The following is a 15,433-nucleotide window of genomic DNA, read 5'->3' on the forward strand; positions in this document are numbered from 1 at the left end:
CATTGCTTGCTGTTTGGGGTTTTAGGCTGGGTTTCTGTACAGCACTTTGAGATATCAGCTGATGTAAGAAGGGCTTTATAAAACAATTTGATTTGATTTGATTATACTACAATTTCCTTTAGCTACAGTATTTATACCATAGTTAACTGTAAATACTACAGTATATGACAGTAAATATTACACTTTTTTATTTCACCTATATTTAATTAACTAGGCAAGTCAGTTAAGAACAAATTCTTATTTACAATGACGGCCTCCAAAAGGCAAAAGGCCTCCTGCGATTAAAAATTAATTAATTAATACAATATAAATATAGGACAAAACACACATCACAACAGAGACAACACAACACTACATAAAGAGAGACCTAAGACAACAACATAGCAAGGCAGCAACACACGACAACACGGCATGGTAGCAACACAACATAACAACATCATGGTAGCAACACAACATGGTAGCAGAACAAATCATGGTACAAACATTATTGGCACGGACAACAGCACAAATGGCAAGAAGGTAGAGACAACAATACATCACACAAAGCAGCCACAACTGTCAGTAAGAGTGGCCATGTCATTAAGAGAGTCTTTGAATGAAGAGATTGAGATAAAACTGTCCAGTTTGAGTGTTCGTTGCAGCTCGTTCCAGTCGCTAGCTGCAACGAACTGAAAAGAGGAGTGACACAGGGATGTGTGTCCTTTGGGGACCTTTGACAGAATATGACTGGCAGAACGGGTGTTGTATGTGGAGGATGAGGGCTGCAGTAGATATCTCAGATAGGGGGGAGTGAGGCTTAAGAGGGTTTTATAAATAAGCATCAAACAGTTGGTCGGACGGGTATACAGAGATGACCAGTTTACAGGAGTATAGAGTGCAGTGATGTGTCCTATAAGGAGCATCGGTGGCAAATCTCATGGCCGAATGGTAAAGAACATCTAGCCGCTCGAGAGCACCCTTACCTGCCGATGTATAAAGTATGTCTCTGTAATCTAGCATGGGTAGGATGGTCATCTGAATCAGGGTTAGTTTGGCAGCTGGGGTGAAAGAGAAGCGATTACGATAAAGGAAATCAAGTCTAGATTTAAGCCTGCAGCTTTGATATGTGCTGAGAGAAGGACAGTGCACCGTCTAGAACGATAGCACCCAGCAACAGTCAACAAAGAGCTATTTGAAAGCGTAATGCTTAAAACCAGCAAATCAAGTTGTTTAGGGACAGATTTGGTGGAGACAAACAAGCATTTAAGGTGATCCTTGGTAAAAAATTAATTGGCACTCCCCCACCTTTGGAAGATCTGTCTTGCCGGAAAGGTTAACATCAGTATTCAAAACACTCTTCCTTAACCACATCTCAGTAATGACCAACACATCTGGATTGGAGCTGTGAACCCACACTTTCAATTGATCCATTTTAGGTGATATGCTTCTAGTGTTAATTATGTATAGCTTTCCTGGAACTGGGTTGGTGGTAATCAGATAAATGGCATCTTGGCTGTTTTCTGAAAGTCATTCGGTGGAAAAATACATCTGAGCTCAAATTACATCTCAGGCCAGCAAGGGAACCATGGAGGCTTTTCTCCCATCATGCTTAGAAATCGATATTCTTTCTCCCCAGGTCCTTTAGAAAGTGAGCAGCTAACTAGGACAAGGACAGAATCCATTGTGAACACAATACAGAGGCCTGTACAAGATTACAAATCGGCACCACACTGGAGAAAGGAATAATGGTGTGACAGTGGCAATCGTTTTTCCTGTCATTTTCAAAATGTCCTTGTTCTCAAATTACATTTTTTTTGTAAAGTGAAGCTACATTCTGCTTATAAACACGGACTGTGCTTCTCTTCATTGTCCCTTCATATGTGAAGAGAAAACCGTAATTTCCAGAAGCCATTCAGATATGAATGTTTCATGGCTTACTGACTTAGAGCCAGATGTGCCCCTGCCAGGCAGATAGTCTGTCTAGCTCTACTTCCTGTCTTCAGATTTCTACATCAACAGCCCGGGAAGAGAGAGATGCTTCCCAACCCGCAGCCTGCGGTCCGAGTGGCCCACCCCCATAGTATCCTTTATGTAGCTTGGTCAACCCTGATTAAATAAACAGCATAGACCAGCCTTCATTTATTTTTCTACGGCGACCAGTCTTTGCTGCATTTTTGCTGGTGACCAGCGTAAATTGGTTACCCACAAAACCAGCATCAAGTCACCTTATGCTGGCTTGCAAAGTGATATCTAATTTCTATTGGAATCCAGCCGGAATGGAGATAGCCAACAGTTGGAACTGTATCATCACCCACAATCTGCATTCAGAATGACTGCCAATGTAAAATAGATGAATGAGACGAGCTAAGCCATCTCCACTGGAACAACCCTTTCAGGAATGGGTGCAATAAGTCCAACTCAGAGAGTTGGATTAGTTTAGTACAATTTAATTATCTTTGTGTAGCATAAGATAAACAAATTGATTCATCAATCAATCAATGTACACGCAAAAAAACACAGATGTTGAAACAAACAATTCTAAAAATCAAACTGCAATAGACCATGCTGGGAAATATATGGGTGCGGTTTTGCAGACCAGCTTGACCAGCTAGACCAGGGATGCACAACCCCAGTCCTCAGGTGGCCGGAGTGGTATCACACCTTTTCCCCATCCCTAGCAAACACAGCTGATTAAACTATTTTAAATCTAAACTGATTAGTTGATTGTTGGAATAAGGTGGATTAGTTGTGGCTGGGGCAAAAGTGTGACACCAATCAGGCCCCCTAAGGACTGGAGTTTCCCATCCCGGAGCTAGACCATGCTGGACCAGCATATACAAAACAATCAAACAAAAGGGTACTTTGTCAGGGGTGAGGGTGATAAGGGTAAAAAAAAAGCATACCAGGAAGGGTTCTTTACTGCTGTGATGGTGGTGAAGAACCATCCTGTTCTTTCCTTCACTGTGTTTCCTGTTTATGCCATGAAATGCTACACTGTTCAAGTTCCTATAATTTTACGGTACAACTGGTTGCAGTGAAAGTAAGGTGAACAACAACAAGTTAGTTTTTTTTACAGCTGAATTAAGGTGTTATTGCTGTAAAATGACAGTATGCTGCTGAATGCTGATTACTAGTCTATACCTCACTTGGGATTTGAACCCAAAACCACTCGTGTAACTGATGTGAAATGGCTAGCGAGTTAGCGGTGGTGCGCGCTAATAGCATTTCAAATCGGTGACTTCACTTGTTCTGAGACCTTGAAGTAGTGGTTCCCCTTGCTCTGCAAGGGCTGCGGCTTTTGTGGCGCGATGGGTAACGATGCTTCGAGGGTGCCTGTTGATGTGTGCAGAGGGTCCCAGGGACGGAAGCACTACTGTTACACTTGCATAGTAATGAACCAAATTTCCTGCTACACCTCCAGATCTGTGGTAGAAGAGATAACATCACAGATTTCATGGCAAAAAAAATACATTTATGCACTAAAAGTTGCCCTGAATCAAGTAAATCGTTTTCTGATTATCGGACAACACCAACATAAAAACAATAACAGTGCTCCGGGACATGTAATGTAAAGTGTGTATAGATGCTTTGGGGATTTGAACTTGCAAGCTTTTGGGTGGAAGGGCATTAATGTGTTAGCAGTGCCACCAGGTACTTTATTACCAAGAACATATATCCACACAATCTCCAAATTCGAATACGGTTAAGGTACAGTGTTGTTCCCTGGGGTACAAAAAGGTCAAAGGTACACATAAGGTAGGAATGAACAGGAACTCATGGAACTTGTCTGTTCGTTTTAGGGTACATGTGTGGATAATCTAGTATAATGCTAAATGTTTCTACCCAATACTTTTAATAAAAGGTACAATCATCTGCTTTGAAATGTAGGTAGGGGCAATGAACCAGTAGGGCTCAATATCATATTTGGGGGCATACTTGATGGTTATGTTGTCAGAAGTTAAGCACCTCTTTTAACACTGTGGGTTCTGTTCTGCAATTGTTGTAACAGCATATGACATTTAAGAGCTTCCTTGGCATTTCACAGTAACCTAATTGGAGTACGTTGCCTGGAAATTGTTCTAATTTTGTATTACTACATGGCAACCAGCTGACAGTAAGTTATTGAAAAATTAAACATGAACATCCCAGTGACCAACTGCCATTAAGTTACTGGAAAATGAACAGTAGCTGGTAACTTACTGTAAAATTACTGGTAATTTTTAACAGAGTGTGCCTAAAGCACATCTGAAGTATCCTATAAGTATAACTGTAGAACCTGTCATTGGTTCTAACCGGAACCAGAGGGTTCTTCATTACAGGGTTCTGTGTAGAATCCAAAAGGGTTCCCCTACAGGGACAAATGACAGAATGTCTATTGGTTATAAACTAGCAACCGAGAGGTTGTGATTTCAATTCCCAAGTAATGAGAATTTTGATGTGATTGTTCAAAAGACCAATTAGTTGAAATAATATCAGAATTGGGCTGCCTGAGTAAACATGGGTACCCTCTCTCTCCAGAAGAAACAGAGCTAGACCAGTGGCTCCCTCTCTCTCCAGAAGAAACAGAGCTAGACCAGTGGCTCCCTCTCTCTCTCCAGAAGAAACAAAGCTAGACCAGTGGCTCCCTCTCTCTCTCCAGAAGAAACAAAGCTAGACCAGTGGCTCCCTCTCTCTCGACAGAAGAAACAAAGCTAGACCAGTGGCTCCCTCTCTCTCCAGAAGAAACAAAGCTATACCAGTGTCTCCCTCTCTCTCCAGAAGAAACAAAGCTCGACCAGTGGCCTCCCGGGGGATGTACCCGCCATTCCACTTCACTTGGGAGAACCCTCAGCTAATGGAGAGCTGTCAGACAGGAGGCGCTAATTCACTTTGGTTGCATACCCAAAAATCACCATGCCATTTGGAACTTACCTCTCTGCCTCTGTCAATGGCAGCTTTTCAAAGGCAGTGTTAACACACTTTCCCAAACTTCCTGCTTTCATTATTGCTGTCCTCTCAGTCACACAGTCCGACAGCAGGGTGAGCAAAGTTTGTTTATTAGAGAAGTGCTTTGTGTCAGGACGCACACTCTGGAATGGCTTGGGTGCTTTGGGAAATACTTACTCCATTATAAGTACATGAGAACAATCATGAAGTTAATCAATTATGTGTGTGTGACTGTGATGTGAAGAAGTGTACTAGCAGTGGTGTAAAGTACTTAAGTAAAAATACTTTAAAGTACTATTAAAGTAGGTTTTAGTGGGTATCTGTACTTAACTTTATTTATATTTTTGACTAATTTTACTTTTACTTCACTGCATCCCTAAAGAAAAGTATGTAATTTTCCCTGACACCCCAAAATACTTACATTTTGAATGCTTAGCAGGAAAGGAAATTGTCAAATCCACGCACTTATCAAGAAAAAAACATCACTTGTCATTCTTACTGCCTCTGGTCAGGCAGACTAACTAAACATCACATGCTTCGTTTGTAAATTATGTCCGGGTGTTGGAGTGTGCCCCTGGCTATCCGTAAATTTTAAAAAACATAGTGCCGTCTGGTTTGCTTAATATAAGGAATTTGAAATAATGTATACTTTTACTTTTGTACTTAAGTATATTTAAGCAATGAGATGTACTTTTGATACTTAAGTATATTTAAAACCAAATACTTTTAGACTTTTACTCAAGTAGTATTTTACTTGGTGACTTTTACTTGAGTCATTTTCTATGAAGGTATCTTTACCTTTACTCAAGTATGACAATTTGGCTCTTTTTCTACCACTGTGTACTAGTTTCATATCCACACTGTATGTGCTGTCTTCTACCATTTCCATGTCTTCTACCATTGCGGCCCCAAGTGGCAAAGAGAGGTAGTGCCACGAGTTACAGAGCGCAAGAGAGAGAGAGAGAGAGAGAGAGAGAGAGAGAGAGAGAGAGAGAGAGAGAGAGAGAGAGAGAGAGAGAGAGAGAGAGAGAGAGAGAGAGAGAGAGAGAGAGAGAGAGAGAGAGAGAGAGAGAGAGAGAGAGAATAAACTTTGATTTATTATGTACTTAACTTGCTTTGGCAATGTTACATAAATTTAGAGAGAGAGAGAGAGAGAGAGAGAGAGAGAGAGAGAGAGAGAGAGAGAGAGAGAGAGAGAGAGAGAGAGAGAGAGAGAGAGAGAGAGAGAGAGAGAGAGAGAGATTGAAGGTTGGGAAGGAATACGTTTTGAGAGGGATCATGATGGCACTGGGAAACTTAAAGCTGGAATCAGTAATGGTAATACTGCTACGTCATTTTGAGATATTACAACAACAAAGATATTACTTCAAACAGCGAACACTTTTCCCCCCCTTTGGAAATCATTGCACATAATTGCTTGCGCAATAGAACAGTAGAGTAGCCTATGTATTGCGATTTTTGTTTTGTTTTACCATGACGCTATTCGGCTTCGTCTTATAAACGAAACACAAACAATAATACATGTGCAGGGGCGAACAGTGTTTATATGCCCTTCACACCCTAGTTGAGGACTCCAGCCCATAGGACAGGCTTTGGCTAGATGGGATGCAGCTAGTGTCAGAAGTGACAGGTTAGGAGAATTTAGGGATTGAGTCAAAATGAAAAAAATTCTCCCTGACGTGACTCAAACACGCAACTTTTGACATCACTTTGCCATTAGCTGCATCATTTCTAGACATGACCCAGAGGACAGTCATTGAGGAGTGTTGCTAGTGTGGCATTTTCCATTGGTGGCCTGAAGATATTTTATTTCTGTGTCTCTCTCCTGCACTGCCCCAATTATGCAATCAGAACATCACCCAGTCCTATGGTCTGAGTCCAGACACACTTTGGCGAGTCACTGGATTGCTTTTGTCCTTTACCCTGCACAGATGACAGTGCTGAATCTGTGATTGTTACAATATGTGTGGGAATGTTCCATAGAGCTTTTGTTCCAAGTCCTCGCTTGGTTTGAATTGTCTGTTTGTGTGTTAGAGAGTGGCTGTCTGGCAGATAGGTCAAAGTGCAAAGGTCAAGGAGAGGTCAGAGATGCACATATCCATGGCAACCAAGAAGTGCATCACTGCGTGGCCAATAAGGCGCACCGATTGGCCCTCACCCTCTCCGGGCAGTTTGGCCAGGTGGCTGTTGCTTGGCATTTACATGCTCCTCAGAGAAAACTTCACAATAAAGAGGTCGTAAGTCAAACATAATTGTTTTCAGGTCATTTTGAATTCTTCAGCCAATGCGATTTTAGCTAGCTAGATAAGCTAGCAAATGTTGCCAATAACAATATGGTCAAACTAGCTACATTATCCACATTGATAAATACGTTTGTGATTGTCCAAAACTGAGTTGTTGTCATCTTTAGGTTGAAGAGGTGAAAGGCCAGTGGCGAAACATCACCACTTGGCAACTCAGGTTACAACATTTTTTCACATAGAGTTTCACACTTGTAATTACGACTTGGAGGGTTGTCAAAGTGAAATTCCCCATTCGGAACTCCAAACTCCCAATAACTCCGATTGCATGTGAATTCCCGGAAAAAAAATGATCTATGCAAGACTCAGTTTTCAAAACTAACTATGCAATACATTTTGTTGTAGGCAGAACGCATCGGAGTAGGATTCTATTGCATTGACAGGTTTCAACTCAGTCCTGTACTCTACACAGACCGGTGAGCCATAACCAATCCTTCCTGTTTGGCCCTGTCCGGGGGTGTCATCGGATAGGGCCACGGTGTCTCCTGACCCCTCCTGTCTCAGCCTCCAGTATTTATGCTGCAGTAGTTTATGTGTTGGGGGGCTAGGGTCAGTTTGTTATATCTGGAGTACTTCTCCTGTCCTATCCATTGTCCTGTGTGAATTTAAGTATGCTCTCTCTAATTCTCTCTTTCTCTCTTTCTTTGTCTCTCTCGGAGGACCTGAGCCCTAGGACCATGCCCCAGGACTACCTGACATGATGACTCCTTGCTGTCCCCAGTTACCTGGCCGTGCTGCTGCTCCAGTTTCAACTGTTCTGTCATGCTGGTCAATTATGAACATTTATGAACAAAAGGCACCTAAAGGACTCTCAGTCCATAAGAAACAAGATTCTGTGGTCTGAGGAAACCAAGATTGAACTCTTTAGCCTGAATGCCAAGCGTCACGTCTGGAGGAAACCTGGCACCATCCCTACGGTGAAGTATGGTGGTGGCAGCATCATGCAGTGGATGATTTTCAGCAGCTGAGTCTGGGAGACTAGTCAGGATCGAGGGAGAGATGAAAGGAGCAAAGTACAGAGAGATCCTTGATGAAAACCTGCTCCAGAACGCTCAGGACCTCACACTGGGGCGAAGGTTCACCTTCTAACAGGACAATGACCCTAGGCACACGGCCAAGACAACACAGGAGTGGCTTCAGGACAAATCCCTGAATGTCCTTGAGTGGACTAAGCCAGAAACCGGACTTGAACCAGATCAAACATCTCTTGAGAAACCTGAAAATAGCTGTGCAGTGACGCTCCCCATTCAAACTGACAGAGCCTGAGAGGATCTTCAAAGAATGAGCGAAACTCACCCAAATATAGATGTGCCAAGCTTGTAGCGTCATACCCCAGAAGACTCGAGACACCGGCAATCAACCTGCACCATCACACCTCCTCCATGCTTTACGGTGGGAACCACAGATGAGGAGATCATCCGTTCGTCGACTCTGCGTCTGACAAAGACACGGCGGTTGGAATCACAAATCTCAAATTTGGTCTCATCAGACCAACGGACAGATTTCCACCAGTCTAATGTCCATTGCTCATGTTTCTTGGTCCAAGCAAGTCTCTTCTTCATATTGGTGTCCTTTAATAGTGGTTTCATTGCAGCAATTTGACCATGAAGGCCTGATTTACGCAGCCTCCCCTGAACAGTTGATGTTGAGATGTGTCTGTTACTTGAACTCCGTGAAGCATTTATTTGGGCTGCAATTTCTGAGGTTGGTAACTTATACTAACTTATACTCTGCAGCAGGGGAAACTCTGCCTCTTCCTTTCCTGTGGCAGTCCTCAAGAGAGCCAGTTTCATCATAGCGCTTGATGGTTTTTGCGACTGCACTTTCTGGATTGACTGACCTGCATGTCTTAAAAGTAATGCTAGATTGTCGTTTCCCTTTGCTTATTTGAGCTGTTCTTGCCATAATATGGACTTGGTCTTTTACGAAATAGGGCTATCTTCTGTATACCACCCCTACCTTGTCACAACACAACTGATTGGCTCAAATGCATTAAGAATTAAAGAAATTCCACAAATTCAGTTTTAACAAGGCACACCTGTTAATTTAAATGCATTCCAGGTGACTACCTTATGAATCTGGTTGAGAATGCCAAGAGTGTGCAAAGGTATCATCAAGGCAGAGGGAGAGTACTTTGAAGAAACTCAAATATAAAATATATTTTGATTTGTGAACACTTTTTTGGTTACTACATGATTCCATATGTGTTATTGTTTTGATGTCTTCACTATTATTCTACAATGTAGAAAATTGTCCAAAAAACAAAAACCCTGGAATGAAAAGGTATTTCCAAACTTTTGACTGGTACTGTGTGTAAAACATAATATTTGGAAGCAGTAAAACGGTGAGTGGACAATCTCCCTTTCTATTTACAGTTGAAGTCTAAAGTTTACATACACCTTAGCCAAATACATTTAAACTCAGTTTTTCACAATTCCTGACATTTACTTCTAGTAAAACTTCCATCTTAGGTCAGGTAGAATCACCACTTCATTGTAAGAATGTGAAATGTGAGAATAATAGTGGAGAAAATTATTTATTTCAGCTTTTATTTCTTTCATCACATTCCCAGTGGGTCAGAAGATTACACACACTCAATTAGTACTTGGTAGCATTGCCTTTAAATTGTTTAACTTGTGTCAAACATTTTGGGTAGCCTTCCACAAGCTTCCCACAATAAGTTGGGTGAATTTTGGCCCATTCCTCTCTAACAGAGCTGGTGTAACTGAGTCAGGTTTGTAGGCCTCCTTGCTCGCACACTATTTTTCAGTTCTGCCCACACATTTTCTATAGGATTGAGGTCAGGGTTTTGTGATGGCCACTCCAATACCTTGACTTTGTTGTCCTTAAGCAATTTTGGTACAACTTTGGAAGTATGCTTGGGTTCATTGTCAATTTGGAAGACCCATTTGCGAACTAGCTTTAACTTCCTGACTGATGTCTTGAGATGTTGCTTCAATATATCCACATAATTTCCCTACCTCATGATGCCATCTATTTTGTGAAATGCACCAGTCTGTGAAGGACATTCCCTCCTGCAGCAAAGCACCCCTACAACATGATGCTGCCACCCCCGTGCTTCACAGTTGGGATGGTGTTCTTCAGCTTGCAAGCCTCCCCCTTTTTCCTCCAAACATAACAATGGTAATTATGGCCAAACAGTTCTATTTTTGTTTCATCGGACCAGAGGACATTTCTCCAAAAAGTGCGATATTTGTCCCCATGTGCAGTTGCAAACCGTAGTCTGGCTTTTTTATGGCGGTTCCTTGCTGAGTGGCCTTTCAGGTTATGTCGATATAGGACTTGTTTTACTGTGGATATAGATACTTTTGTACCCGTTTTCTCCAGCATCTTCACAAGGTCCTTTGCTGTTGTTCTGGGATTCACTTGCACTTTTCGCACCAAAGTACATTCATCTCTAGGAGACAGAACACGTCTCCTTCCTGAGCGGTGTGATGGTTGGTTGGCTCCATGGTGTTTATACTTGCGTACTATTGTTTGTACAGATGAACGTGGTACCTTCAGGCGTTTGGAAATTGCTTCCAAGGATAAACCAGACTTGTGGAGGTCTGATTTCTCCCCTGTGTGAGTCCGTATATGTTGAGTTAGGTTCCCGCTGCGATTAAAGCTTTTCTCGCAGTCACCACAGCTAAATTGTTTATCTCCTGTGTGAATCATCATGTGCTTGGACAGAACTCCTTCAAGTTTGAAGGTCTTGTCAAAAAAGGGGTATGTGCTGGTTTTCCCACCATGACACAGTCTGACATGGGCCTTCAGTTTGCAGGTAGAGTTGTAGAAATGTTTGCAGAATTGGCATTCACTGCGTTTCTTCTTGGCGAGAGTCACATGCATCTGCAGGTCAGATTTTAGAGCAAAGGTTTCACCACAGACACAGCAGCTGAGAGTTTTTATGTTTCTTAAATGATGGGTTGTGATCCAATGGTGGGCTGGGATCTAATGTTGGGCTGCTGTCGAGTCCTATTGAGTCGCTGCTTTCGTCTGTGCTGTGGCTGGATGCATCGTTTTGATTATTTGGAGGGTCACAGGGAATATTGAGAGCCTTTAGCTGAGTCACAGTGCCAAAAGGTGTGAGATTCACTTGTTTAGGGTCACACTCTCTGTTCTCCACAGTCTAGATTTGAGGAGGAGTCAAGGGGTCCTCCTGACCACATTTACTTGTCACACAGGCAGGAGTGAACATTGTGTGTTTGGTATCAAAGAGCTCTTGAAGCTGTTCTTCCTCCTGACTGATTTGCCCCTCTTCCTCTTTAATCTGTGTGGCTTCAGTGTTCTCTTGCCCCAGACTGAAGCTCCACTCCTGCTCACAGTGCTGATGCTCAGGGAGAACCTCCTCTTCAGAGACAGCAAGAGAGAGCTGCAAGGAATTTGGAAGGAATGGGGGGGGGCTAAGGTTATCCAGCCTTTAGACAGCAGGGTTACAGTGAATTTGAATTGAAAGGAGCAATCTGCAGTTCAAACAATAACAAAGCAGGTACCCCGTCACTGTTTTGGTAAAGGGGTGAGGCTTGCTAAATGGAACCACTATCAAATTCATAGACAGCGCTATGGGTGAAAAGGACTGACCAGCTATGATATCAAAATGACAGTTTTAAACATGTTGAGGCTATAAAGTGTTTGTTTACAATTACATTGTTTAGAAACACTGTAGTAAAACAAGCTTATATTTGGGGTTCGAGGCATCCATAAATTATTATTCTTCTTCAAGAATCCATGGGTATATTATTCATTTTAAGGTTTTAAAAAATGTATGTACCAATCGCAGATTGCAAATCTAGAATCTATTTCCAATTACCTCTCAATAAACTAAAGTGAAAAAGCGATTTATTTCAAAAAAATTGTCCATTTAAAAAAAATGATAAATTCAAATCACTTCCAGGTTTTTGTGATATAGAACAGTTTTCTCCATACTAGTAAACCACCACCTCCAGAGGTAAACATGTTAAATGATTAAATAGTTACTGTTATGCATGTGTTTTATAAACTGCTATGTTTAACACTTTTTTATTTTCTTCATATATCTATAGCCCTTCGCACCAGTTTCCACCTCCTTCAAAAACCCCTGTAGCTTCCTCTAGAGAAGGAGCATGACACATGCTCTGCCTAATAGGGCTGTTGCGATAGCAGTATCGCAATATTCTTTCCATGTTTCCAAAAATGAAAACATGAAGCAGATAATACTTCGGTCCTTTAAAAACCTGCTGTATGTAAAATATTGTGTGCTATAGCTTGGAAAATAAATCAATGTGACTCTGGATGGAAATATAATGATGTTTGTTTCCACATGTTACATTAGGTCTGTTTTCCTGAAGAAGTTCAATCCGCTCCGTGTTTTGGTTCCTTGGCACGATACTAACGAGAAAAGAAAAGCTCCTACGGTCACCTCTGTCACGCCACCCTCAGGTACTTCACAATCTTCTCTCAGTTGTATCAACTACTATTGTTGACGTAATACCTCCACGCTCATCAATTTTATTTTATTTTTCAAATACAAGTAGCTAAAAACACCATCTGCTGTGCCCGCTGCGGGAGCGTGGTCCATCTGCAAGCTCCCCTCAGGAGCGTGAGACGGAGGTGCCAAGTGTGTGCTGCGACTTCTGCCAGCACTGCACCCACTGCTGTTGTGTGCTGCAGGACACAGAGAGGGCAGTGGAGCTGGACTTTTAATGCGATATGTGTGACAATATAGGGATGGAGGTCGGGATTTAGTTGTCTTGTTTGCTTTGATGTATGTATTTATGAATCTAATATATGCTATTTAATATATATTTATTCAAACCATGTCTTGTTTTCTTTCCAAGTGTATCACTGTAACACAGTGTTTTACTGTTCACGTCAATACATGTTTATTTAATGTCTATTATTCGTATTCCTTTATATTTTTGCATTAAACTAGTGTCTACTTTGTCAAAACATAAGATGCATCTGTACATCTGTTTTTGGTTCCAACACTGAAAAATATGTTGGTGAGGAATCATGTTTTAAGAGTCAGTCAACAGAAGACCGCAGCGGCGTATGAAAGATGGACAGGTAAGTACAAGTTTTTAAACCGAAAAGATAACCAACTAACCAGTTACCTACTAAACGCTTGGGAGAAGAGATCGATGCATCTTTTTTTTAACACACTTAAATGGATGTAATAAGGTGGCCACTAACTGAGGACCAAATACCGATGAAACGTTTATATTGCTAAACCGCTTATCAAATACCCGATAATAGTAGCTCGTATAGTAGCTCGTATTTCCAAAGGAATGTCAAACAGGCGAAATGCTAACGTTAACCAGTTAACTACATCTTTACGACACCGATAATCACAAAACATTGACGGCTTAATAACACTGTCGAAAATAAGATATTTCTAAAACATTGTAGAATGAGGCGATCACACATGGTTGTGTTGTACATACGAACCTATCCGCAGCAGTTCTCCGTAGACGATAATTTTCCTCTTGGTACTCAGCTAGTTCTCGACTACCCCGAAAATTTCGACAGCAGCAGCCATTACACGCTCATTTAAAAATTCACGCAGAAACTGTAGTTGAGACATTTTCAATGGATTGATAGTTGAGGATTCAACGAATATGGCTTTTGTCCACGAAAAAAAAACACGTTGATCACAAACAAAACAAATCCGCTTCAAAAAATGATATACAGAATCAGCGCTACCAGCGTCTCATCAGCAACACTAAAACAAGTATGTCCGGGTCACGGAAGTTCAGAAATGTTCATTTGCATTACATTTGTGTTTTAAAACATGTTCCAATGTCAAATAAATGCCCCCAATGCAATACACTGTATACATAAAATACATATTGGCTTATAGAGAAAAAACTATTCTAGGTGCCAAAGTAGAAGTGGGGTTGGGATCACCCTCTAGGCCAGTCTAGGGTCTGTAAAATCTACAGTACCAGTACCATATATATGGTGATATTTCATGAGGGACTGAGGTCTATATGACTTTCTGTTCCACCCACTCCGTTGATCCAAATGCAATACACGACACACCTATAAGTCACATATTGGTTTATAAAAATAAAAATATTCTAGGTGCCAAAGTAAAAGTATGGTTAGGATTAATCACCAGGGACTGTAGAATATATATATATGGTGTTATTTCATGGGGGACTGAAGTCTAATTTTCTTGACTTATTCCTGTTTGCTCCCATTGGAGCAAAAGGCCTCAACAGTCCATCTCCAACATAGATTTTTGAATGTAATTTATTTTGGGTAACAGACATATTAATCAGCAAGTGCATAGAGGATGCTGTTCCCACTGTGACGATTAGAACTTATCCAAACCATAAACTGTGGAAAGATGTCAGAATTTGAGCAAAACTGAAAGCGAGAACCACCGCATTTAACCATGGCAAGGTGACTGGGAACATGGACATATACTGTACAAACAGACTAGCTCTGACTTCTGTAAGGCAATCAAAGAGGCAAAGCGACAGTCAAGGGACAAAGTGGATACCGCCCCAACAGATCCACGGACTACGTTATTGTACTGCCCTATGCCACCTGGACAAGAGAAATAGCTATGTAAGAACACCTACAGTACCAGTCAAATGTTTGAACACACCTACTCATTCAAGGGTTTTTCTATATTTTTACTATTTTCTACATTGCAGAATAATAGTGAAGACATCAAAAATAGGAAGTAACACACATGGAATCATGTAGTAAACAAACAAGTGTTAAACAAGTCCAAATATATTTTATATTTCAGATTCATCAAAGTAGCCACTCTTTCCCTTGATGACAGCTTTGCAAACTCTTGGCATTCTCTCAACCAGCTTCACCTGGAATGCTTTTCCAACAGTTTGAAGGAGTTCCCACATATGCTGAGCACTTGTTGGCTGCTTTTCCTTCACTCTGCAATCCAACTCATCCCAAACCTTCTCAATTGGATTGAGGTAGGGTGATTGTGGAGGCCAGGTCATCTTTAAGAGGCTCCTCTGTCCTCCACCCGTTACCTGTATTAATGGCACCTCTTTGAACTTGTTATCAGAATAAAAGACACCTGTCCACAACCTCAAACAGTCACACTCCAAACTCCACTATGGCCAAGACCAAAGAGCTGTCAAAGGACACCAGAAACAAAATTGTAGACCTGCACCAGGCTGGGAAGACTGAATCTGCAATAGGTAAGCAGCTTGGTTTGAAGAAATCAACTGTGGGAGCAACTATTAGGAAATGGAAGACATACAAGA

At 41.5% G+C, this 15,433-nt stretch overlaps 1 long non-coding RNA gene across 1 annotated transcript; it reads left to right on the top strand.

Annotated features, from left to right (window-relative positions):
• The first annotated feature begins 10,671 nt into the window (after positions 1-10,671).
• Positions 10,672-13,138, top strand: LOC124008481. Its single transcript, XR_006834103.1, has 2 exons — positions 10,672-12,626; positions 12,719-13,138. It is a non-coding gene; the product is annotated as an uncharacterized LOC124008481 (long non-coding RNA).
• The last annotated feature ends 2,295 nt before the right edge of the window (positions 13,139-15,433 follow it).

Source organism: Oncorhynchus gorbuscha, linkage group LG21, assembly GCF_021184085.1.
Source record: "Oncorhynchus gorbuscha isolate QuinsamMale2020 ecotype Even-year linkage group LG21, OgorEven_v1.0, whole genome shotgun sequence".
NCBI lineage: Eukaryota > Metazoa > Chordata > Actinopteri > Salmoniformes > Salmonidae > Oncorhynchus > Oncorhynchus gorbuscha.